A 25985-nucleotide genomic window follows, 5' to 3' on the forward strand; every position below is an offset into this window, starting at 1 on the left:
CTTGTGTGTTCAACTGTCACTGCAGTCTACTATAAAACTGTACTACTAATACCAGGTCATATACTGGTTCAAGGTGAACTCTAGGCAAATATCAGTTAGTAAGTAAGCAGCAGTGACTCATTAGCTCAGTTTGTTAAATGCTCTGTCTGAAGTACATTTTGCCATACACAGATGAGGGTTCTAATCCAATGCTCTGTAGCACTATATATTGCAGTAGCAGTCACAAAATGATTACAGATTTTCTCTCCACAGGCACTGCTGGAAATGGGTGAGTTAGCCCATAGTCTGAGTAAGTAATTGTGTGCTTAGATGTCAAAGACTGTTAAAATCATTACCAGGTATGTGAATATACAGCATAATATAAACAACATAAATATAATTCTAATAAAAGAAAAGAAAAGAAATAAAATATGTAATCATTGGTATGGCTGTTTTCCCAGAGTGTCTGTTAAAGGTTGCTGTAGTCAATTAATACATTTGATGCAAATGTCTTCTGCACTCACTGCTATTGGGTTCTATCCCCATGCCTATCAAGCTAGGCATGATAGTAGTATAGTTTTTGAACTGTACACATACATGTCTCTCAAGTGTCACATTGTCATGGAAAGTAATAAGTACTGCGTAATCCTTCTGTCACACATTTATCATCGAAAATAGTATTTAACCAGGAATGTATCACTACATCAGCCCACAGTACACCTTGGTAGTTATATAGGTTGACTTGATGTGCAAGTGTTCTGTGTAGTTTACTACCTGCAGTTGTTATGGCTTGGCCCACACTGCCCCATGCAGATAGTTTGAGAGGTACAGTATGTACATGTTACAGCAGCTATAGTCCACTTATAACCATAAAGAAAGGACAGACCTGTAGAGTAGATAGCAGTACTGTTCTCCACAAAATAGACTATAATGGTATTAATGGACTGTTTATTTCTTTCTCTTCCCTCCCCTTATCTTCATTTATTTATTATTGTTATCCATTGGTCATGGTTTATTATTAACATCTGTTGTTACATTAAACTTTATTTTGGGGCATGTGTTTTACTGTTGTTATGTATTATAATGGTTGCATATTAACATACCTTGTTAAATTCCTGTTGTTGGCCTTATGCCGTAACTGTTACTGGTGTGCTGTTAATATACTGACTGTTATGTTATTTACTTTTATGTTCCATATAATATGCATTGAAATGTAATTGGGTTATTTCCAATGTTCTGACATGCTGTTATTACTAACAAATTGTGTTCATAACTAACCTATACACATTGCTATACCTCTATCACCACAGCATGACAGGGTAGGCTGTTTCCTGCTGATCTACCTACCTTACCTCAGCCAGCTGTGGCACTGGATACCAGCGTGCCTGGGACCCAGGCCGGTGGTGCCCCCTCAACTGGACTTGCGCCACCTTCTGGTGGAATTGCCTCAGAGGATGGGGCCCATCCCCCCTGGGAGTGGTGGGGGGGCACCAGTCACCCAAGATCAACTACTGGCCATGGTGCACAGGATAGTTCATAAGAGCTATGAATGACGCCTGCGCTGGATTGAGGGCAGACTTGACAACCTGGTGGTGGCCTGCTGGCCTTGGCGCCCAGCCTCCAGCACAGCCACCTTCAGGGCAGTGAAGGACCGGTATTGACTGCCCATGAGTGGGGAGCTCAGTCACATTACTCCCATCTGGAGGCACATGCTTCTCAGATTTTGCAGCACACTCCCCACCAAGGTGTTTACCCCCTCATGTGTCACACACCACTCCCCTATGCTGTATTGTCTGCCTTGTCTGCCTGCAGTTGCATCCTCTCCTACCCAACTTACCTCTCCATATTTACCTATATCCCTTCCACAACATTCCACTCTTTCCTTAAAAAACAACAAAAAAAGGATCACCTGTCCCCAAAAAGTATCTCCCCATACATAGCTCTCCATTTCGCACACAGGTCCACTGGACACAACTAATTTGGTCCAATTGGCTTGACAACACATTTATGTTGTCCTCACCTTTCTCTCTCGGGTTTGAGAGTCCAAATTCATCCACAAAATCTGTCAAACTGCACAGCTGTTACTGTACAAGAAATGGAAAGCTATGATTCTTCCATACTCGGCCCTGCACATCCCTACCTGCCTTTCAGTATGTTTTCCCCCTGCTTTCCCCCATTTCATCACTGTCCTATCACCCTCTTTTTCTTTTCTTTTTAAAATTTTTAGCACAGGTTTGCGTAGAACCCACACCACAATAAAGCTCATCATGCCAACCAGCTTAAAAATGCTTTAATGTGCCTTAATGATCTTATGTGTTTCTCACAGTGTTAGGCACATATACAAAATAATTACCCCTGTCCAGTCTCAAACCCAGGCTCTATCAACTACAGCATAGTGCATTAGCCCACAAGGCCACTCAGCTCTTAATTAAAACAGGTATTTCCAGCAAAATATACTGATTGCTACTGACAGACTGCAAGTACATTTAACAGAAAAAATGGGAGTGTCCCTGGGACTCTGATGCAAAAAGTACACCAATAAACAGCCAAATAAATAATAATGGATGTATGAGAGGCTTGGGATAGCAGTGAAATGTACCCTTTTATCAGCAACATCTTTAAACACATCTTCTAAGGCAGCAATAGCAAAGTACAACTTGGACTCTGCAGCAGAACAACTGCCTTTGAAAGCCATGCACATAATGATGGATGCAGACAATAGGTGTCACACACTTGATGTATGCACATATATCTTGCAAATACACCTGATGCAGCAGTAGCTCAGTCAGTTAAATGCCTTGCATGTAATACATTTTGTCACCCACAGTCCTGGGTTCAAATCCAGTGTGTTGCACTTCAATTATATTGTTGTGAACACAGCAAGTAATGACTGAGTTGCTACTACTGAATTAACTGCTACCCATGTTTGCAAGTCAAAGGCCTATAGGTAGGGACATGCTGCACATATTCGTATAGCCTAACTATATGTCGCCTACTACTCTGTGAATGGCACTGTTACATAACAGATTTACCTTAAGCCATTGCCTCGAGTGGACTGTAAAGTGTACCCTTACCCTGGGTCTGCTGTAATGACAGAGCTGACAGCTTGCTGTCCTCCAAAGTCTTCACACTCCCTCCTATGTGTCCTAGGCTGCAGCAGTAGCTGCAGCCTGGAACATATGCAGCTGTATGTTAAGCTAGCTGCTACAGATCTACCATACCTCACAACCCCCCTAGAACAAGGGATCCAGACAAAACCATACATAAAGTGTGTTGGGCAAAGGTCCAGTGACAGGGACATGTTTCACAGTTTTCCCCTACAAAGATAGTGAGCTGATAGAATAGCAGCTACTGCATCAGCATGCATATTATGATGGGTATCACAGGATCATAGGATCATAAGAGATTACTAGGCTAATGGCTCTGGGGCCTTTACAAGCCTAGCCAAGAGTTTACCCCCCAAAAAAACCTCAATCAGCACCTGTCACCTCTGTCACTGAGGGACACAGATGAAAACCCTGGGACAAACTTGAGGTTACCTATCCACTCATGAAGGTTGCACTTGAAGAGGGTCAGTAATATACTTTGCCTGACGTGTATGGGGAGTCTATTCCAGAGATGGAGCAGCCTCTGGGAGACAAATCTGTCTCTCCATCAGATTTTTTTAATGCCACATATTAGATTTAAGCCTTTCGACTGGGTACTATGTGAGAAGTTAGACTTACGGATATGGAGCATCTCTAGTAATGCAGGGTCTGAGATTGTCTTGTAGGTGAGACACAGATCACATCTGAGCAATCTGTATGATACAGAGTACATTGATAGTGATTTGAGCCTGCCCACATAGGACAGGTGTTGGAGGCCATGGATTCTCTTTGTGAGGTATTTCTGTGGCCTTTCCAGTTGGTGCAGGTGTTTGGAGAGGTACATACTAAATGGGGCATTGTACTCAATTATTGGCCTAATGAGGGAGGAGTACAGAGATGTAATAACCTCCTTTTTTCTGGATGCAATCCCTTTATGTATGAGATGAACCAAGTAAAAGGCTTTTCTGACCACTGGCCCTACATGATGGTCAAATGTGAGATTTTTGTCAACTTGTGTACCCAGGTCTCTCACCACAGGTTGTGTGCTTAGGGGGTTGCCATTAATGTGGTAATCAATAGGGGCCATGTTTTTGCCGAATGGTATGATAATACATTTTTTTTTTATTTTAACTTAAGGCCATGACTTTGGCATCACTCATTTGTTGCTGTGAGACCCTTTTAAAGTATGTTATCATTTGAGGAGTCAATGACAGCACCCAACTTACAGTTGTCTGCAAACCTGATCAGCCACAGGTCTTTTGTATTTGTATGGACCACTGAGAAGTAGATGCCAAACAATAGTTGTCCCAGGACAGATCCTTGGGGGGCACCACTAGTGACAGGTCTGCTATCAGAGGTTTTGGCACCTATTTTGACCTTGTGGGTCCTATCAGTGAGACAGTTGGCCACCCACCTGATGAGACAGGGATTTAGGCCAAGTTGTGTTAGCTTTTCGATGATGCCTGAGTGGGGAATTGTGTCAAAGGCTTTGGCCAAGTCAAGGTAAGCTGTATGTACTGACTTTCCCTCATCCAGTGCCTTGGTGATAGTCTCAAAAAAGTCAACCCAGTTCAACAGTCAAGATCTGCCCTTGACAAATCCAAACTAGGTGGGGTCAAGTGCTTGGAGATTGCCTATGTCCTTGTTTATGAGGTCCATAATAATATGCTCCATGGCCTTATAGATCTTATTGTCAAGCTAATGGGACGATAGTTTCCAGGGTCAGTAGTGGCACCATGTTTGCACAAAGAGATGACAATGGCAGTTCTCCACTCTGCTGGAATGAAGCCTGTACTTAGGCTATTGTTGAATAGGGTGCTCAATAGCGAGGATAGTTCTTGCTGTAGATGTTGCGGAATACAGCCTGGGATACTATCAGGTCCCATGGAAGCTGTGTTCTTTGCCTTGGATAGGGCCTTTAACACTTGATATATGGAGATGTGAGGTGCGGGGCAAGTATCAGGGATGTCTAATGGGCCTTTGGGGGGGACAGAGGGGTGAAGTTTGAGCTGAACCTATCTGCTACCAGGTTGGCTATGTCAACAGAATCAGCATAAGTGGTACTGTTAAAAACTAATTCGGAACAAACCTGGGCTTTGCCATGGAGGTTTCTAACGTAACTGAAAAAGGCTTTGTGGATAGCCTTTATTTCAGAGGCTAGTTTCGATTCATAATTGGCTTTGGAGGTTTTCACTAGTGGTCTAATTTGCTTGTTGAGGCTAAGGAGGGAGTTTTTCCAATTGGGAATTTGGCCTTTTTACCCCTGGATAACAGTTTCTTCCTATTGTTGTATAGCCTGTTGATAGATGATGTCCACCACATAGGTTTGTGTTTCCTTGAGGAGCAGGTTTTAGTTCTGCTAGGTATGGCTGATTCCATGCATTTGTACAGGTGCTTGTATACTGCACTGGCATACTGTTCAGCATATTTGTCTGCATCTTCTGAGGGGGGGCGGTGGTGTGATGCTACTGATACCCTCCCTTAGAAGGCTGTAGTCAGTTTTTGAGAAGCTTTTTAGCGTGGTTACGGCTGGGGGGGACTGGACAGGATAGACACTTTGAATGAGACAGACCAATGGTCTGATCTCACCAGGAGAGAACTTACTATGGGGGCAGTGCAGCGATCGCCCATGTTGGTGAGAACCAAGTCTAGAATGCTATCTCCCATTGTGGGGGATGAGACAAGCTGGTCTACTTCATTAGAAATGATGAAGTCAAGGAATCATTGGGTGAGTGCATTAGAGCAGGAATAGTTCAACCAGTTTATGGTGGGGTAGTTGAAGTCACCAAGGATCAAGGGTATGACATCTGACACTCACATGTCTCTCGCTCCTTACTGACCACAACCCACAATGTTTACCACTGAACTGCCAGATAATCACAATGTCATGGGACAATGGCCAAACATATTTATTTATTTATTATTTATTTATTTTACATTTGTTTACCGGGATAGTCCGACTGGATACATGTCCATTTTCAGCGTAGGCCCGGGGAGAAAAGCTCCACATAGACAAACTTACATAGATTACACAGAAGTTAGCAAACAATTATAAAAACAAAGTGATTATATACAATTGGTTAGTAGTGTTCCCTAGTAGGGACTCACAATTCTCATGGACAGACAATTAAAAGTAAAAGACATCAGATTGGAAGCAGGAATATCATGCAAAACTGTGGACATACCTCATAAATCTCAACAGTGGACAGTATTTGTACCTACCCTCTGTGATGCTGTAGTTGCCACACCTCACTAATGCCCATCTCAATGACTAAGAAAGGGGCCAAGGCCTACATGAAGTCCTTAAATATTCCACTGTGGTACCATGTCATTGGCTAATGAACGTGCAACCCAGCTGTTTTGGATTCAATTAGCAAGTCTGAGCCACAAATTGGTGCACAGGCAATCACCTGTTAATGAACATTACCTACAAATGGCAATCAACTGCTTATGGGGAACAGGTCTGTATGTTGCTTTACTCAGACAGACAACAGTTTTGCAAGCTGTTTGCAGAGATTCTGGTCAAAATAGGATTACTTCACTCTACCAGGTATGTAATACATGCCCCCATATAATGGGATGCAGATAAGAGGATACAGGTATGGGAAAAGGGATTACAACAGTAGGCCTGCAATACATCTATGGTATTGACATGTTGGTGATACTCTGCTGTCCAACAGCTACAGGCATGCCTCTCAACTGTCCCTGCTTTGAATCAAATCACAGCTTTGCCCCTGTTGCTCCCTCCTACAATGGTCAGCTGTTGTAGGAAAGCTAGTGGATTATGAATTAGACATATTGACAGTAACTAAGGATGTACACAGCTGTAATATCAAATGATGTACTGTAATTCACCTCCTCTCAGTCTGCAATGTCACACAGAAATAGTTCTAACATTGTAAAGGTATTCTGACTGTCCCTAATGTACTCTGGCTAGGTCACTGTTTTGTTGATATTCGTACCTCATTGCTTGAGAGCTATGACTAACATACCTGTCAACCCCGTACAGCAGGAATTCAGGTCAGCCATAATTAGTGGGGGGACACAGGCCCAAATTCAGTGACAGATTATACATATCGGCCATACAAAGTAAGAGTATGAATAGACTAACAGGTATTACTGTAGCATAAGTGTTTTCTGAAGGGTCTGGCATGTGACAGCCAGATTCTCTATATTCTGAAAACAATCATCAATGATTGGCCAACCATGTGTCAGACATCCACATGTGTGTGCCAAAAGGACCACATCTATGAGGCACACATTTACATTCCAAAAACATCTGTGTACTGGAGAGGTATGATGCTTACAGGGAAGATATACTACAGTATGTTTGCATTGCTGTCTGTCATTGTGGCACACTGATGTTGCTGGACTGTTCCCAAATAGTTTTTGTAATAGCCACAGCTATTTGTCTGACAGTGGCTGTATGACATAGTAGTGGGACTTTGCCTGTAGGGGACACACTAAAGTAGACTGCAGTGATAGGTGTACAGACATATGGCAGACTCTGTCACAGCACTCTGGGACACAAACAGCATTGCTGCTATCTTGGTAATAGCCACACATGTAGTGTGTTGATAGACTGCAGGGTATGACGTGTGAGGGAGCGGTGGATAGTGCAGCCCATGTTGGTTGTGCCGGGTCTTTACATAGTGGACATGCACGTATCTGGCCCTGTAATGTGTTCCCCTGTTGTTTTCTTGCAGGTACATTGCATCGGCAGAGACATCTTCAATTTTCATCTGCAGAAAATGATGTTATAGTGGACGCCCTCAGACTCAGCCATCACATCCTATTGTCAAAGGTGGCCACAATCAAGAACAGTGGGCAGCATTGTGGGCCAACCTTGTGAGGGCTGTTAATGATATTGTCCAACAGGAAAGGACCTACAAGCAGGTTCAACACTGGGCCACAGACATGGTCAATGCCACACTCAAAGGGCAGCTGCTGTTTCCAGGTATTGTGCTGCCACCGGTGGACAGCCTGCAATGCAACAACCACTCTTAGCCACAGAGGTATTCCTGGCAAACCTAGGATCAACCCACAGCTCCCAGCCAATCATCACACCATACATCCTGGAGGTGGGTGCCACAGCGTCCACATCAGAGTACATCCAGGTAAGGCAACTCTGTTTACCAGTATAATACGTATGCAGTCATTGTGGCAGGCTCTACAGACCAGTACATGGGTGTCAGTTCTATCTGCATTGGAGGAGGGCTTGGTTTTTCACCACAGTTGTGCACACATACTTAGTCTGTCAGCAATATAGCCAGTATCACAGTAGCTACTGTACACATGAATATATGCATATATCATCTTGTAACACTGCAACATTTTGTGTTGCTGACAATACCTCTCCCTCACCTTTTCACAAGTACGTCAGGTGTGGCTGGAGTTTGTGGTCCTGTTCCTGGTAAGTGTCATACTGTTGTTTCACCTGCTCAGATATACCCTGTGAATGTTAAGGGCTGCACTTTTGCCTTTTGCACAAGTGTTCTGCTTAGCTAGAGTAGAATAATTATATGTTTCATTTTGGAAAAGTTAACTACAGTGTATAGCCTAAGGAATGACAGGTGTGCATTTGTACAAACATTAACATGTCTGCACTTATAGTTATGAGCAACTATGCAGCTTGCTATACATGAGGCAATTACTCCAAGATGCCCATTCAGACACAATAGGGAGAAGGTACATACCTGAGGTAGTGGTACTACAACTGACATATCATTATCAAGATAGATGTACTGGGTTTTATGTGTAGTTCTGTCACATACACTATCAAATTGCATACCTCAATGGTGTATTGAACTGGCAACATTACCCAGATGTAGCTGACCTACATGTTATACAGGGCCTGGGTTGCCTTTGTATGTTGCTGTGGGTGTATTAATTGTGCATGAGATTGGAGATGAGAAGATGTGGGACAAGTACTGCAGTTGTGGACCCTCAACTGTATGAGCCTGTGTGGATTACCATACATAATAGTGCAGGTGGTAATGTACTGCTTTTGTCTTGCTTCTCACAGGTGAACAGGGGGGTTGGAGTCTGTCCCCCTCACAACCTGATGTCAGTGTCTCATCTGATAATGATGGTGGCCATAGTGAGGTACAGGTGGGGTTGTTGGTGGCCGAATCTGTCCCAGAGGTTGATATCCCTCTTCTGCCCCCATTGTCCCACACACAGTTAGTATGCCCACACATACCTAGTCACCAGAGGCCACAGATATTGGACAGTCAGAGGGTGGCAACATAGTGCAGGACAGTGTGAAAACTATGGTGTCAGTAATTGTAGACACTGGCCATAGCCAGACAGTTGGCAAATTCCCACACAGGCAGATTGACGGGCTGGTTGAAAGAGGACTGCTGCCCATCCACTTCCTGTTGCACATGTCACATTGCAGGTCATATGCCGCATGTTTTGGGCTTTCATTGAGGCACAGGCATGAGCTGAACACAACACCAGATGGATGCTTAGAGTTATGGATGCAGCACAGTCTGATCCGTGACTGCCTTCACTGTATTGGTGATGCCATAGAACATTTCACTGATGTAGTGGACAGATGGTGGGCTCAGACAGTATCTGTCTTTGAGCCCATGTTGTCTGTGCTGGAACATGTGGTTCGGGTTGGGTGTCAGACACATGGGTGTAGGCCAGAAACACCATCTGCTGGTAGTCCATGTGGCCATACACACTCATGTTCCTGTAGTGGCAGCACCTCCACTACTACAGAGGGAGGTGTACTGTCCACACCACAACGTGGTAGGCCATAGGCAAGTGGTCGTAGGCAGTGCTGTGGGGGACATAGGCCCAGCAGAAAGCAGTCACCATCAGGTACTAGCACTGCATCTGACCTTGGGCATGGTGCTGCCCGTGCTGCTCATGGATGAACCAGTTCCTGTGTTCATGACCAGAGACGGTCAACCGTTCACTCTACCATGTACAGTCCACAGTTGCCCACCATATGCACATGTAGGGCTAGCACTGAGGTTGACTATGCACATGCACACACTCCAACATCACTGTCACATGCAAGTCACCTACAGGCACACACACAGCACCACTCCATGACCCATGTCACTAGCACCTCTTCCTGGCTCACACACATGCTGCCACCTGTTTGGCAAAGGCAAGGACTCCAGCACCACTACACCAAACCCTGTGTATGTGATGATACCTGTGCCACATCCCTGCCATCAATGCTGGGACCTGTATATATGTGTCTGATGCACAGGGTGACCATATAACTTTACATGTGTGTGTGTAGTGCAGTGGGGTTATGCCATGGCAGTTGTTGTGGGCCACAACAGGTACTGTATGCTGGCATGTGTCAGGAGTACACATCAAACAATGTGTATCTGTGTTGCCTGATGGTACACTGCTGGTAGTGTTAAGGAATGAGAGGAGTGTCACAGAGCTGTGTATGTTTTTCTCCCAGGAGTCTGAGTGGTGCAACTATAGATATATGGTGAAAATACAGCAGCACAGGACGGCAAGGTAGCACGGCAGAGTTATAATGTCAACAAGGTATGCCAATATATGTGCATGGCTCCCTAGTGCATATGTACAAAATATTGTGTCAGGGATAATGGGGACAGTCAGCGTCATCATGCTTTCATACCCTGTGACACACTCTACTATCCTTGATACATGTCACCTGGGTAGTCTGCATATACAACTATAGATGGTGATGGACATCAATTATGCTTATGTACAGGAGGGAAATTTAGGGCCAGTGTATAGTCACAGGACCATAAAATGCATAACCAATGCACAGGGCTAAGCAACATGGGCATGTCTCTAGTGCTGTCAGGGGACATATTTCCACACACACACATACACACACACACACACACACACACACACACACACACACACACACACACACACACACACACATACATGGATGCTGTGAGAGTAGAGCCCTTACCTATCTAGTAGTACACACTAGAACTTGCAGTACGTATTGCATGTGCCATGCTGTTTATCTGCTACTGAACTATCAGTTAGTGCTCTTAAGGTGGATGACATCAACAGGCCTTGTAACTGAGGCCACTGTTGAGGCCAGCAGCTAGTCAGTGGGAATAAAATGCATAATCATTGCACAGAGCCCATAGGGGCTTGTCTGACATGCTGCAAGAGGATCTACACACACTCACGCACACACACACACACACACACACACACACACACACACACACACACACACACACACACACACACACACACACACACACACACACACACACACACACAAAACACAGTTGGATGCTGTGAGGTTAGAATTCCTACCTATATAGTATTACATACTATAACTCACAGTACTTATCGCATGCACCACTCTGTTTACCTATTATTACACTCTCAGCCAGTGCTCTTAAAGAGGATGACATCAGCAGGCCTTGTAACAGTAACCACTGTTGAGGCCAGTAGCTAGTCATTGGGCATAAAATGCATAACCATTGCACAGAGATAGCCCATAGGGGCTTGTCTGAAGTGCTGCAAGGGATATATTCACGGACACACACATACACACACACACACACACACACACACACACACACACACACACACACACACACACACATAGTTGGATGCTGTGAGATTAGAACTCCTACCTATCTAGTATTACACACTACAGCTCGCAGTACTTATCGCATGTGCCACACTGTTGATCTGCTACTATACTGTCAGCCAGTGGTCTTAAGGTGGATGACATCAGCAGGCCTTGTATAGGAGGGAATTTATAGGCCAGCAGCCAGTGACAGGGCCAAAAATGCATACCATTGCACAGAGACAGCACATATGAGCATGTTCATAGTGCTGTGAGGGGATATATTGATACACACATAGTTGGAGGATGTGAGATTAGAACCCATACCTAACTAGTATTACACACTACAGCTCACAGTACCTATCATGCATGCCACAGGTTACATCTGTTGTATATGTTGATGCAGGCTCATTACTGGTGGAGTATGGTAAGTGGCCTTGTGTTAGACAGCATGTGTGGCCTGCAGAGTGATACTGCTTGGTACAGTAAACTCTCAGTTAACTAGCACCCATGGGGACTGGTAGATGCCAGATAACTGTAGTTTCTGGTTGCTTGAGAGTTACTATTAAAAATAGGCCTGACTAATACTGTACCCTATACTATTTGTTTTGTTTGACTTGTTCTCAGGTTGGGGAGATAGGGAATTTATTAATCTCTTCCTTTTCACAACTCTAAAACTCTAAAAAACATAAGGTATGTTTCTGCAAGGGGGAAACAGAAAGAACAACACATGGAAATTGTACTGTATTTCTTTAATGTTTTTCTCTGGTTGCTTGAGAGTGCTGGTTGCTTGACTTCCAGTTAACTGAGAGTTTAGTGTACTGTTATTGTATCTAGTGTCCTAGGAGTGGGATATTTGGTCATATCCCTGCTATGTGTGTACACTTACCAGTCTGGCCATATGTGGCTGTTTGCAGTTCAATAGGCAGACATGTGGGCAGGGACAACATGGCCTGTCCAAGGAGTGCATTGCACTCATTGTACATTACAGCACCTGTTTACCTGTCTGTCTGCAGGGTGACAGCCAGCAGGCTTAGGGGTGTGTGGGTGAGTGGATTATGTACTATTGTGGCCTTAGTGTGGTGCCTTTGGATGGCTGCTGTGATGTGTATTGCAGATAACCCCAGCAGTCAGGGGTATGTGGGAGCATTTGTACATCCCCACCCATATCCATCTCAATCTGTATAACAAGGATGTAGTTATGTGTAAGTCATGTAAATGTGTTCTGTAGATGTATGTGTGGAGTCTATGTATCATTGTACTTTATGTAGCTATAAATATATATATATATATATATATATATATATATATATATATATATATATATATATATATATATATATATATATATATATATTGTTATTATATATGTCTTGTTATATATGTGCAACATACTGACAGAGACACTAATCAAGAGTGAGGGGGGATAGGGAGAAACAGATATGTATGTCTGTATGTCTCTACAGACATATGCCCACATAGCAGTTCTTTGGGCAGATGAGGCAACAGACATGGGCTCAGGTTAGCTAAGTGTAGAAGCATGCCCAGTGAGACTGTCAGTACTTATAAGGTGACTCCATGCCAGACCTACATGTACTCCAGTCCAGGATTTTGTGTGCTGCAGCCAATTGGCTGCTGGACCTGTTTTCACAGTCCTGCACCTCCCTGATAATTTGTCCAAGGTATTCCCCATCTGTTTGCTGAACATAATATGTGACCCATACCTATCAACTGTACAGATTGTAATGGAATGTGTAGAGTTTTGCACATATTTTTGATATGTTTTACATAGCATTGTGATTTTCTGTCACATTAGCGGGAAAAACATTATAGATTGACATTAGGATATGCTGAGAGACATTTCAGTTACTGACTCCATACACATCACGAGATTCATGCTAATGCAAGACCTGTTATTCTATCAACTTTCCACATTTGTCTGGCCAATAGTTAATCCTTCTCCTTCTCCTTATATTTGGGCCTTTGTCCCACTATTGTGTATGGCTTTTTCCAGATTCCCTGCTCTAAGAGGTTGAGAGGTATGATGTGATTGGGGTACATGATGTAATACCACACACAGGGTGACAATCTTCATACCTCTCACTGTACATGATTTTGCAGAATGTCCAGCATTCCACCCCATATGTCTGCTCTGTTCCTAATACAGTTGTGTTTATCTGGTACTATACTATAAAATGCAGTCCTCTGAATTGTTGTAAGTACTGACACAGTTATGTGATGGCCTTTACATACTGCGGCTAATCTGATCTATTGCAACCTGCAACTGTTATACTAGCCACCTTCTAGGTTACTCAAAGCATGTATAATCTCTGCAAGTTTGGACGTCTGTCCCCCCATTTTCTCTGATTGTGTTCAGCTTCCTTGCAGTAACAGATTACAGTGTTATGACAGTCTGTGGGACTCCTACTATACAAGTAACTCACATGCAAAAGTTGTAGGTGCAGCTAGCTTTGAACCATCAACACATTCAACCATGCTAATGTCCTTAGCCCAGTGAGCCACACTAGCCTCCAAAAAGTGAGGTTTAATTCCTCACACTATCAACAGCATATGGACATACACTGTGACCCTGCTGTGACCCCTGCATTTTGTGGCAAATACAACATGTGGCCAGGTTCTTTGTGACAGCCCTAAAATTGTGTGATCTTCTGATATATCCCTGCAAACATACTGTTACTGCAGTTGTATTGAAACACTGATGTGATGGGGGTAGGGAACTCTGGCATTGACATTGTGCATCTGTCCTATGACCCCACTGTTTCACATTTCCCTTGCATAATACAGTGGGGTTTCCTGCCATTTGGCCTAATGCATATTATGGGGCACTCAGAATTGGACAGAATACCTGTTGTCCGAAGTAGCTGTTAGTTCTCTGCAAGTAGCCCAATAGCCCACTCTGTTCCCTTGCATACATGCACAGTAGGTCCATACATATGCTACCATAGTCTAGTACCCCGTACATTTGTTGTATAGGATAGTGACTTACCTTGCGAATGCAGCAGTTGAGAAACCTGAGTTTTATGGCTGACTCTGTCTAATGCATGCAGTACACAGACAATACATGGTTAGGTACAGGTTGTGTGGTCTGGCTGGCATCCTTTTTACTATTTATGAGAGTCGGGCTAAGGTGTTAGTCCCTAGGACCCTAGGTTGCCAGTGCATGTGCTATGCATTGTCTCTTGGCCAAGGCCAGGGTATACTGGGCACGCCTATGCCTGCCTACAGGGGCAGCTTCAGGGTGTTCCTCCTCCAAGTCCCCCTGTTAGTGTGGCTGTGGGGACCTAGGCACTGGTGGGGGAATGTGTATCCTTCCTTCTGATGCTCTTGCCATGGCTGTTTCCACAGGATCATATTGAGTAGCATAGCACATACTGTGAACATCTGTGCACATGTGGCTGTAGAGTGCTGCAGGGCTTCACAAGATATATCATGGCACCGGAACTGTGACTTGAGCAGCCCAAACACATGCTCTATGATGTTCCTAGTTTGTGCGTGTGCCTCATTATGGCATTCTTCAGTAGATGTGTGTGCATTTCTGATGGGTGTTATCATCCACAGTTCCAGTGCATAGCCAGCATCCCCCAGTAGATGGTCATATAGGATGTCGCCCCCTGGAAAACATCTGGTAGAGCTGTGATGCATGCCCAATATGGGAGTCATGATAACTGCCAGGGCTGTCAGGACACATAATCGTGATAATGCCCTGGGCATTGCACATGATCAGCAGTTGATGGAGTGATACCCCTTACAGTTGAGTAGACTATACCCTCCTCACTGTATGGTGCTTTGATGTGTACATGAATGCAGTCTATGGCACCAAGTACCTCAGGGTAGTGTGCTACATGGTAGAAGAGTTGCATACTGCTAGCTCTCTCCTCAGGGGTGCGGGGCAAATAAATGTGCTCACTGGCATGTGTTAGCATGGCATCCAAGAACTGGTGGAGTACCCTGGATGCTGATGCCTGTGAGACGCCCATCATGTCCTTAGTTGGCCTTTGGAAAGTACCTGTAGCTAGTATCCTAAGGGCTACACATACCTTTGTTTCCACTGGGATGGGTTCCCCTTTGTTGACTCTGGGTCAAAGTTGAGGGCAGTAAAGCTCGGTGAGTTCTTATATTATGTACCTGTCCACCCTGTAATGCTCTACAATCTCCAGCTCATGTAGCTCCTGGAAGGTTACCTTGGGCCTGAACACGCTTCTCCTTCTCAGTCTAGGCCTATTGTCAGCATCAGCATCAGCACTGACCTCAGCATCTAGCACATACAGATGTAGCAGAGCTGCACAAACCCCTAGCGTTGCTTTAGTTAAAAATCCCATGTTTTGTACTCCACTGGTGCAGAGTATGGGGGTGAAATCAGACTGTAGGGTGTATGCAACCTTTCTAGTGCTCAGCTTTAATTACAGCCTATGAGATTAGCTACCTATAATGCATTCCACCTGCCAAGTACATCATTATCAGTGTTTTAATGGCCCAGTTTAAGTGGTACAGGGGTCATCAGTAATTTATATATGACTGGCTTTCCCAGGCAGTTTTCTTTTTTTTTTTAAATAGCCTTCACTGATAAGCACTGTGGTGAGGCACGCAAACCCTTGCTGCAGATATAAACAATGCTCAGCAATCAATGGACACACCCCCATAGACGGGCACACTCAGCACAGTGGTGCACCATGCAAACAAGCTCAAACTAGCTAAGACACGTACCCCAAAGTTAAACAAAGCTTAGCAGGCACTGGACATACCCCCTGCTCAGCTCAGTGGTACACTGCGCAAATAGGTGTCAATGAACTCCAATGTGCTTAAAGAAATACTGACACACCCCCTTTTGATGCCAGCTACCTCTTCTGTGGACACCAACATGGTTCTGGGGGTACACTGATGTGATTTGTGGGCAAGGATACCCATATTTGCTATTCAGTAACCCAGCTCATTTGCATAAAGATCCATGCACACAACCAAAAAACTACACTATTCCAGACCCTGCCTCCTTAGCAACCACAGAAATCTACCATTGTACATACTCCATGCAAGGCCCTATGATGCATTATTGCCACATACTTTATTTTTTGCATTTTTACACTTTTAAATATTCTCTTTTGGCATAATGGCATATTTGTGCACTGCTGCACGCTGCACAAACATATGAGTACTAAAAAAATAATTATTTTAAATTATTTTCTATTACTTTTTGGACACATGGGGCATAGTTTTGCATGTATCTGTGTCCACTATGCTATTTCTGTCCTTCTAACTGGGCTTTTACAGCCCCTGTTCATTTTATGTTATTTCATGTAGCCTTTATTTTTCCGTGTACACTTCAGACACCAACATGGAGTCTGCAGGACTGCCTATCTGTTTGCTGGATCACTCCAACACCCTCATTTGCATGCAGTTCACCTGCTTATGAGGTAATTTGCATGCCACAGACACTTCCATGTTCGCACACTCATGCACGCACCTCAGCTCTGTTTACTGGATTGCATGGCTGCGTAAATCTTTGTAATCTCCATGCCACTATGCCTACTAATCCGTGTAGGCTTTATTGAATTCTCCCCATAAATTCATAGGTTCATAGGTTTATAGGTTCATACTAGGCTATCTGCCCTAGGGCATTTATAAGCCTAGCCAGAGTGTGTATGGCTTTCGCCACCCATTTTAAATTAATTTTGCTATGCCCTTTTTCGAGGTTAGTATACTGTGCTTCTGTCTAACAGTGACACAGAAGTGATACCCGGGGTAAACCTACGATCTCCCATCCACTCATCAAGATTCCTCTTGAAGAGAGTCAATGAGGGACTCTGCCTAACCTGGACTGGGATTTTATTCCAGAGTGAAGGGAGCCTCTGGGTTATGAATCTGTCCCTCCAGCATGTCCTATTTATTTCAGTGCTGAGGTTTAAGTCCCTCGAGCGCGTAGCTCGATGGGATTTGGATTTTCTGAGGTGCAGCATGTCCATTAATTCCGGGTTGGACATGGCTTTATAAGTCAGGCACAGATCGCCTCTGAGCAGGCGGTATGCCACTGAGTAGAGCTGGAGTTTCTTTAACCGGGCAGTATACGGCATCTGTTTGAGCCCCTTGATCCTCTTGGTGAGGTACTTTTGGGGTCTTTCCAGTTGCTGCAGGTGTCTGGTAAGGTACATCCCAAAAGGGGCATTGTACTCAATTATGGGCCTGATGAGGGATGAGTAAAGAGGCACGATGACCTCCCCTGATCTAGATGTGAAGTAGCAGGAACTCAGAGATAATTTACATGTTACTCCCTAAGGTACAATAACTGAGCTAGACTTAATAAAAATTAAATTTCAAAGAAATATGTCCATTTGATTGAGAATTTTGATAAACATCCAAGAACTATTTCTGATCATGTGCCGATAATTACTAAGATAAAAATGCAGAGCAATGAAGTAAAGATGAGACACTGGCACTCCCCCCCCACCTACCCACTAAAAGGAGAGGAATTTAACGAATGGGTAGTGGAAACTATCCAGGAGTTATTAGGAAAGATAGAAAGCACTCCAGAAGTTATCTCTAGTGAGTGGGACAAAATTAAAGTGGAGTTTAAAAATATGATAGAAATAAAAGAAAAAGATATCTGGTTTAAAAGTGATAAGAATTATTTTGGGTGCTGACAAAGGTTAAAGTATTACAAAATAAGAGGAATCTCAGAGAACAAGAGGAGGTGCAATTGCACAATGCTAAAGAGAAAATAAGTGAGTACCTGGATAATATGCATGAGTTTAGAATGATTGATATTAAACAACCTTTTTTTTTGATAATAACTCCAGAGCACAAAAACCTTTGGTGCAATGATTAGGGAACAGAAAGTAGAAAGGGTTGTTTCCAAAGTCAGGGAGCCTACAACAAGAACAATAACCAGAGATCCTGTAGAGATAATAGAGATATTTCATAAATTTTATGAAACTTTGTATAAAGCAGAGAAGTGGGGAAATCAAGAAAGAGCACAAATGGACATATTTATAGAAGACTTAAATATGTCAAGACTGGCGCTAGATGAGGCTCAACAGCTAACAGTTCATACAGGAGGAGATGAGAGAAAACTGATGATGTATAACTCTGAGATTCCTCTTATTTTATAATACAGGAAAGTCACCAGGAACAGGTGGTATTCTGGTGGAAGTTAGAAAGAAAGTGATACAAATCTAGAAGGTTTTGTTTAACATCATTTTAATAGGAGAGGAGGCAGTAACATCTTGAAAAAAACCAACATCGTGGCTGTAATACTTAAAGACAGTAAAAACCCATCTGATCCAGCTTCATATAGACTCATCTCAATTCTGAAGCATAGTTATAAAGTGTCTATGTCTATAATGGCTAAACAAATGCCAAAGGTGATACCAGAATTGATAGATATGGGCCAGTGTGGTTTTGTGGAGTGAAGTTAAACATTTTGACAGCATTAATAGAACAATGGTGATCCAGAAGGAAGCAGAATGTAAGAAAATACCATTGTTGTTGATGGGTCTTGATGCAAAGAAAGCATTCAGTAGAGTAAGCTGGGATTCTATGAGTAGGGCAATGGAAGTATTTACATTTCCTGAAACAATAATAAGGTTAACTAGAAGGATATCTGTGGGATCAGAGGCAAAAATCAAAGTGTAAGAGTTCCTTTCTGATAAGTTGTGTCTGAAAAGAGGAATCCTCTTTCCACTTTATAATTTGTGCTATATTTAGAACCACTGGCAAAGAAAATAAGGGACTCAGAAATTCATGGATATAATTGGTAGTGTTTGAGAAATGTTAACATTATTTGCAGATGACATTATATTGCACCTGATGGAACCAGAAGAGGACTTCTCACTGTTGTGGAATATTCTGAGGCAGTTCCAAGTTTTTTCAAGATATAAAATTAATGAAGACAAAACAAAAGCTATAAAATATTTACTCACATATGAATTGGTCCAGCGATCCCCATAGTTCTGGAGACATGATAAAATTAAGTATTTAGGAGTATGGATTAAAAGGATTTGATTATGGCAGCTAAGTATATGTGGGAAGAGACTAAACAAAAGATAATCCAAAACTGAGAAACTGGAAGCTCTTGCCTATGAATATGGATAGCAAGATACAAGCAGTAAAAACGTTTTTAGTCCCTTAAGTTTTATATATAGGTCAGTCGTACTTTTACCAATCAGAATAGAAGTTATGGACAGTAATTAATAAAGAGTTGAATGATTTTATTTGGGAGGGGTAAAGGGGAAGAGTCAAGTCGGAAAAGTTGATCCTCCCAACAGAATAAGGAGGTTTATGATTATCTGATATGAAGGAATATTTCAAAGTTATACAGTTAAGGCTCTTGTACATACGACAATCAGAAAGCTACAATTCAAAGGAGAAAGGGATGATGGTGGAGTAGGGGGCAATTCAAGAAATAAGGAAAGAATATGATTTTGGAAGCAGATCCTTAAGGAGCATAACAACAGTTGTATAAAGTAGCAGAATATATTCTAAGAACTAAGCCAATATGGGAATGGAGAAAGGAGATTCTACTGATATGGATGACTGCAATTAGAGGTACAGAGAACAGACAAAAGGGGGTGGGTTTAACTTGAGAAAGCTAGCAGAGGAACTAATATACTGAGAACAAATAATTAGAGAAAGAAAGGTAGTAGAATGGGAGGAGGCCAAGAAGACATTTGGATTGCAGGCTACTGATTGCCTTCCTTATAAGAGATTGATATCAGTATATATACAAAGAGAAAGGGATAAGGGAATCCTAAATGAAACTGGATGAGTTTTTAATTGAATCTAGAACAGAAGCTGCTGTTAAAAAGGGATAATTAGTAGGGCATATACAATATTGCACAAAAACTACAGGAATCAATCAAAAGAGGTCAGAAAAGACTGGGAAGAGAGATTAGATATGCAATCCACAAAGAAACAATGGGAAGACATATGTATGGTTCCCAAATATGCAACAAAGTCTAGAATATTTTGGATGTGGGCCTGCATGTGTTTGCATAGATAATTTTATACCCCAAGCAGACTCCAAAGAATTTTTCTTCAGGTAGCTGGCAAATGGAGGTGTGATGGGGAAAAAAGAGGTAACTGGGAACATATATATTTTTTAAACATCTTTATTAAATTATCATATGTGACATGGGCAATCTTACATTTATATAAATGAAAAACAAACAACATTGACACAACTTTAGTTGCAAACATTATACATATCCTACTTTCTTTCAAACTGTGTTCCTTCTCTGCATATATTGTTCCCATAATTTTCGTTTTTTTCCTATGTTATTTGCTCCTTCCCTTTTCTAAAGATCCCAATTCCAGTTGTTTTATCTCTATTACATTCACTACTTCTAGTAAACTTGGCAAAGTTGGTTTAGACTTTGATTTCCATTTTCTAGTAATTGCTTTTTTGGCAGCCACAATAATTAGACTCAGTAAGGCTACTATGTCTAGGCAATTCTGATTCTGTATCATAGCTCAAAAAATTAATCTCCCCAGCCAATCCAAACTGCTCACATAGCATCCCTGACAGAGCGGTCTGCAGGGAACCTTTAAAGTCTGCCAACTCATTATACTCCCAAAACATATGTTCCCCAATTAACTCCTGGGAACATATGTTTTGAGAATGTAATGAGTTGCCAGACTTTTAAAAATTCCTTACCGAGTTCTCTGTCAGTAATACTGGATAAGCAAATGAGTGTAACTAAGGAAATTATTTATTTTGAGCTAGGATACAGGATTTGATTTGCCGAGACACATTAAGGCCTTGTTAAGTTCAATTCTTGTGGCTGTCAAAAAAGTAATTACTAGAAAGTGGAAATCAAAATATAAACCAACTATACCTGAAGTACTGAATATTGTAACAGAGATAATGGAACAGGAAGTGGGATTTTTAGAAAAGGGTAGGAGTACATTACATTGAAAAAAATGTAAATTGTGGAAATAATACATGTAGAAAAATATTTTGAAGGAGGAATGAAATTTAAGAGAAAGCAGGAAATGAATAAGTTATGTAATGTGCTTAGAGTATATATCACATAATTTGTTATATATATTCTATAATGTTTATAAATGTGAACTATATGGTTTGATTGCTTTTATATAAATGTAAGTTTGAGTGTGTTACAAGCAATAATTCAGTAAAGGTGTTTAAAAACTGATTTTCATCCCAGAAAATGTCAGCAACATTGCTTTAACAAACATTGTCAGAAGTGTTAACAGTTGAAACTGATTTTCTTCAGGCTGAGCTGAAACATTCTTGATTGTAGTTTATGGTCAGGCTGAATTCACTAACACCACTTTCAAATGATTGCAAAGGAACAACATATAACATTTTCAATAAGAAATAAGCTGCTTTCAAAAGTCTCTGACAAAAGTAGTGTCCAAACAGTTAAAACTGATTTTACATGAATCAAGGGGGTAATCACAAGAAGTCACATACATTTTGCTTATGATAAAAAGCAGGAGTTCTGATTTTAAAAACTCTTTTCAGAAATGCTTGTAAACAAATAAATTAGATTTTACCTGAGATGAGTAGCTAAGGCATTCTTGGTTTTAGTTTATCATTAAGAGGAAGCTGCATAAAATATCTGTAAATTATTATGAAAAGCAATAAATAACTATTTGCTTTTGATTCAAAAATGACATTGCTCTCCCAAGCACTGCCAGAAACAGTAACAAATTAAAGTGGAAATCATTTTACATGCCTCAGAGGAAAACAGATGATACTAACAAAAGCAATTTGTAGCATTTTTTTGCTTTTAATAAAAACAGTCAACCGCATTGCCCTCACAAGCAATGCCAAACATTGTAGCAAATGAATGAAACAAATTTTACATGAGATGAGCTAAACCAATCTTGCTTTGCAATTTACAATCATGAGGAAGCAGCATTAAGAATTTTGCTCTTGATAAAACTAAATAAATAAGCAAATTACATATCTTTATAAGCACAGTCAGAAGTGCTAGCAGACAAATTCCATGGACTCTAGGTTTGAGTAGTATGGTCTTGATTTAATGCTTTCACAAGCATAATATGTGTGTGCAAACAAGTGAAATTGATATTACATGCAATGATCTGAGATATTGCTGTTTTGCAGTTTATAATCATGTGAAGTACCATTCCGCTTTTTGATCTTGACAAAATAATCAGATGATACAGATGTCACCAGTGTTGTCAGAAACACTGTCAAACAACTGGTACGTACTCAGGGTTTTATTGATATACTCTTGATTTAAAATGACACTGCTTTCACAAGTACTGCTAGATGTCCTACAAACAAGCAAAACTGATTTGAAATCATTGAATGAAAATAGATGATTTAACGTTAGCATCATACAGCCTACTGTTGTTGATAAAAAAGAAAAGTCAATTACAATGCATTCAGAGGGCTGCCAGAAGCACTAGCAAACAACAGCATCTGGTTTTACCCAGCTGAGATAAAGTTTTCTTGGTTTGCATTTAGTGACTAAATGGAAGCAATATACAGCCTTTTCTCTTCATAAAAAATGTTATACAAAACTGCCCTTTACTTTCATTCTGATTTATACATGTATATAATACTGTGAGATGTCAAAGTTAAGCAAACTCCTCTTTTTCTACTCCTGTTTTTTTTTCATTACCACTTGTAAATTAGACAAGGTAACTAAGCAGTATAGCTGCCAAAGTAACAAAATTAATGGTGTCTTGGTGAAACACGTGCCCATAGTACTTTCAGAGATAGCTATAATATCTGGGTTATGTTGTGCAATACATTCCTCTAAGGACTCAATTTTATTTAAAATGCTCAGATAATATATGTGTTATGTATAGGCATGCAACAAGATAAAATTAAATACACTGAAGGTTAGTTATGTAAACATGTTTTGCTATACATAGTGAAGCCAAAAACCACAGTCAGGTTCCCTAACAATACAGTTTCATGTTACAGCATAACCTGACATACTCAATTTATCTGTATTTTCTGTATTTCTATTTTGTCCATTACCATTTTCCCAATAATTTCAATGAGATAAGGTAACTGCCTAGTTTGTCTTCTAAACATTGTTTTAAGTAATGTTGTAATTTCTTTATTGAGGGGTCTGGCTTATTGTATGTAGATTTGCATAGTTCTGAGGTAACTTGAAAATTTCTGTTAAATCAGTGGTAGCAATGCCTAAGTAGCTTAAGTTATTTTGCATTACATTTATCGCTTATTTGTGCATTTTATTTTGGAGGTGTGACAGGGAAGAAAGAGGTACTTGGGAACATATTTTCTGGGAGTGCAGTGAGTTGGTGGACTTTAAGGAAGTTTTTGATTTGCAACAATGAAGATACATCTCAGGAGGGCTAGAAGAGACTTTAAGGATTCCCTGCAGGATGCACTGTCAGAGATGCTAAGTGGGCAGATTGGTGTGATGAGGGAGATGATTTTTCTGAACTATGATACAGAATCGGAATTGCCTAGACATGGTAAGGCCTTGCTGTCTCTAATTATGGTGGTTGTCAAAAATAACAATTACGAGAAAATGGAAATCAGAATCTAAACCAACTATATTACAAGTAGTGAATATAGTCACAGAAATAAAACAACTGGAAGTGAGATCTTTAGAAAAAGTTAGGAGCAAACTACATAGGAAAAAATGGGAACTGTGGGAATAATACATACAGTGGAGGAATGATGTTTAAAAGATGGCAGGACTTAAATGAGACACGTAATGTTTGACTGAAAATGATTGGGTAGATTATAAATGATGTACAATGATTGCAACTGGGAGTGTGTCAGTATGGTTTGTGATGTAAAATGCTTGCAAAGAGGACTGTGTCGGTGTGGTTTGTTTTCATTTTTATAAATGTATTACGGCTTATGTTGTAAGTGATGGTTTAATAAAGATGCTTCTTGTTTAAAAAAGGGGCAGGAATTGAATAATTTATGTAACGTTGCTTAAGTTATATAATATACAGTACAGCAGTATATGAGAAGCATAATGTTTGTTAATTTTAACTTGTTAATGCAATTTGATTACTTTTATATAAATGTAAATGTGCCTATGTCACAAGTGATAATTCAATAAAAGTGTTTAAAAAATATATAGTTTGGTGCCCTTTTAAAATCCGACACATATTTGTTGGATGTTATATTCTCCTCAGCTGCTATAGTGTTTGTTTCTTTTATGTGCAATATTTGTATTTGTTGTTTTTATTTCATTAGATTTTTGTTTATATATGTTTGTGGCATATATTGCAATTATCTGTGGTTGACAAATGCTCATTTGGTTTTAACTTAGTAGATAGTGGTATAGTTAAGCAGTGTTCCTTATTAGACAAATAGCAATCTGTAGAAACATATACGTCAATGAAGGTTTGTTTTTGAATTCTTCCTGTTATTTTTTTATAACTTAGAATACTTAAGTCCAGCATTTCTTCAGCAAGAGACAGCTAGAGTAGTTGCTTACCCACAGACCAGATTTTTTCTGTACATATTCTCTTGCATAACTGACTGTTGTCATCACTGTACACTGCATAACATATGCATATTTAATTTTTATTAGCCCTGTTTTATTTATCATTTATGTAAAGTCTTATTTATTCACATCTACAGATTTTTTTGGCTAGTATTTGTTATTTACACATTATCCTGTATTTGTCAAGAGGATATAGGCTACCAAAGTTGGTGTATCTGCCTCCAGTTTAGCCAAATCACTTGAGTAAATTACAAATTAAATATTCATGTTTATAATTTATAATCGGCTAAATCAAGAATGGGAGGTAAATGTCATGTGTAGTCTCTGGCCATATTCAGAGTGATGGCAGTACTAATGTGCCAGAAAGGGTCCCCTTCACTTTGTCGACACTTCAAAATGCCAAATTTCATATGGCCGAGACCATATGATCGACATTTGAAATGCCAACAATGTGAAACCGGCATCTCCATACAGTGCGGAATGGAAAGAACTGCGATCTTGGAATTTGTATATTTAAGTTACTGGGGGTGTGGAGCCCCCCATGGGGGATGCAGGGGGGCTTGCCCCCCTGCTAGCAGTGTTTAGGTAAGTGTTTGTTGTTTTTTACTTTTGTTTTTCATATGTTTGACATTTCAAATGTCGATCATATGGTCTCAGCCATATGAAATTCGGCATTTTGAAGTGTTGAACATATGAAGTAGATCTGCCAGAAAGGCAGCATGGATAACTGGAAAACTCTGCAAGCCTTATCTGAGAATTGTGTGTGTGTGTGTGTGTGTGTGTGTGTGTGTGTGTGTGTGTGTGTGTGTGTGTGTGTGTGTGTGTGTGTGTGTGTAAGAATTTATTTGCATAGCATTTGTTCTGGGTAAGGGATACAGGAAGATACTGTGGTCCACAGAGAGAGGGAGTGTGGTGTGAATGGGA

Source organism: Protopterus annectens, chromosome 4.part0 (assembly GCF_019279795.1).
Source record: "Protopterus annectens isolate FY-2018-M chromosome 4.part0, PAN1.0, whole genome shotgun sequence".
Taxonomy (NCBI): domain Eukaryota; kingdom Metazoa; phylum Chordata; order Ceratodontiformes; family Protopteridae; genus Protopterus; species Protopterus annectens.